The sequence below is a fragment of the Lygodium microphyllum genome, chromosome 4, assembly GCF_053477565.2.
Source record: "Lygodium microphyllum isolate KBCC chromosome 4, Lygodium_microphyllum_v1.1.10, whole genome shotgun sequence".
NCBI classification, from domain to species: domain Eukaryota; kingdom Viridiplantae; phylum Streptophyta; class Polypodiopsida; order Schizaeales; family Lygodiaceae; genus Lygodium; species Lygodium microphyllum.
The window spans coordinates 164396108-164398643 of NC_141138.1; the positions used below are offsets into that span (position 1 = coordinate 164396108).

At 38.9% G+C, this 2536-nt stretch overlaps 1 non-coding gene across 1 annotated transcript; it reads right to left on the bottom strand.

The window, feature by feature from the left end:
* Positions 1-1620: 1620 nt before the first annotated feature.
* Positions 1621-1688, bottom strand: LOC148037863 (small nucleolar RNA SNORD36). Its single transcript, XR_015690802.1, has one exon. It is a non-coding gene; the product is annotated as a small nucleolar RNA SNORD36 (small nucleolar RNA).
* Positions 1689-2536: the final 848 nt, after the last annotated feature.

Consider the following 2536-nt stretch of genomic DNA (forward strand, 5'->3'; position numbering starts at 1 on the left):
ACATAACTTCCCTTAACTTGGCAAATCGTCCCAAGGAAAGGTAATGTAGCAGGATGTCTACTCATCCTCTTGCAAATTACATTTGCACTAGAACCTGCCAACCTTGTTCCAATGGAGTGGAAAATCTATCTTGTGATTTAAACACAATGCCATGCGACGTTGCAACTTGTTGCATGAACAAGTGTCACACCTAACTTGTGGGATCATTTCTCCCATCAAATGGCGCTTCTTGGTCAAGAAATATGCTTGATCAAGATGTAGGGTTTGGGATGTCCTCTTAACTCAACCCAACCCTAATCTTACTAGGCCGATAACGTTTGGCCCTAGGGTTTCTAAACTCAATCGAAAGTCTAGTGTTAGGTCATTCGATCCTTAGGGTAAAACCCTAGATTGTTATTGTATGGGCGACTAACTAACCCTAACATTCCGTGAATGTGGGTAGGACCTTTGGGTTTGAAAGTCTTGACTTGGCGTGGGGCCCCGAGAGGAACACCAAGGAAAAGGGAATTCTCTTGCAAGAAAATCTATCTTGTAACATCAACAAGCTTGTTTATCATGTTTCATATGATCACAATGAAGAAAAGAACACCAGGCACAACAAATCTTCATGCAGCATCATGTAGACCTCCCACGGATTTGATAAAATCAGCCACATTCTTCAACATCTTCACAAAATCCATCAATAGAACAAAGAAAGCAAAGAAGTACACCATCTTGAAATGGAAATACATCACATAGTATTCATCTTCAATATCTTCATAGTCTTCTCTCTCAATCTCTCTTATACAATCACTCTGGTTGAGTAGAATTGGCTATCTCTGACTCTCTCTCTCTCACTCTATCAATAATACATCATATCCTCACTACAATCTCTCAAAATTACTCTCAATAATCACTCTTAGGTCGTGGATACCCCTCCCAAGAGGTATGTCTGATATGAAGGGTCACCAGAGCCACTACAGTGTCTCTTCACAGCTCACTACTGTCACTTCACTCTAGTCTTCTCTTGAGTCTTCAGCAGCTACTTCTTCCACTTCTTTCAGCTCTTTTGCACTTGTATTCACCTCTTTCCAAGGCTAGAAAACTTTCCCAAAGTCACACATACATTCCACAGAACACTTATAGAAGCATACAGAACAGTACCAGAACAGCTACAGTACAGAACAGAACAGAGACAGAACAGAAGCAGAAGCTCTACAGAAGACCTACAGAAGGTTATCAAAACCACATAACTCATTCTCAAACTATTCCAAACTCTCACAAACCATTCAATAAACTTTCTCAATATCTCATTCTTCATCAATCAATACTTCATCCCTCCTTACAGAAGACAATCAGAACAAAACAGACCAAAACAAAATAAAACAGAAGGTATACAGAACCATTCAGAACCTATCAGAACATCACAGAACCATCAACAAACATCATGAACTTCCAAAACACAATCAATATCATCTAAAACACTCTCAAACCACTTCCAAATCAATCAATCATCTCACAAAAACAACCATTCAGCTCTCAAAAACAACAAAAATCATCCAAAAAACAAGTCATTTCAACACTCAACATATCCCCACACTTAATAAGGAAGCGTCCTCGCGACCCAGGAAAAAGGGAATACAAGTTCAGGGAAAAGCTCAACTTTGATCTTCAATATCTTCTAAAAAATAATCCATCCATCATGACCCCAACTTATAACCTGTTTCTGATATAAAAATACAAAGAAAGGAAAACTCTTTATACATTAACACCTCTTATCAAACTAAAAATCACAACAAATTTGTAAAGGATATAAGACTTTGCTTCTTCTTCTTTAGCATCAGCTTCAACTCTGCAACCACGACCCCATCACCACAAATCTCCAAAACATAGCTCGTACACGAAATTCAATAGGAAACCACCACGTTCGTTTGACATAAATGAACTCACAACACAAACACTAATACACAACACAACCATCTGAATGACATCTTCAAAAAGAGAGTTGTTCATTAAAAAGCTTCCATCATACATTGGAAAGGCATCAATGAAGATGATCCCTCTTAAAAGATTGATGTTGTCGGAATCGATCCATAGATAAGGATTCATCTACAAAGTTTTTAGGAGGATTTTGGAAAAATTGGAGACAGCACATCCTTTCCAACAGGACCAAGTATCTGCTAGGCAAACAGAGGGCATGAAAATACAATATCTCCAGCTGCTGGGAATCAATGCTAACATTGACATTCATACACAACTTTGGAATAGGCTTTGAATCAGTATGAGAGTGCCTATGCATATATGCCAGGTACCAAGCAAAGTGAGCAGTTAATCTCACTGAGGGATCTGCAGACTGTGAATATTGTTGGGCAAAATGAACATAATTTTGATAAGCTTGACTTGAAGCTGTCCATTCTCCTGGAATTACTGGCCAATTAATCTGCGGTCCTGTAAGGCAATCATCCGAACTCCATCCCCTTCTTCTGGAAATCTGATTATCAAAACCGTCACAGTCACTAACCAACTGAGGTGGATGAGATATGGAAGTGTTAGGAGA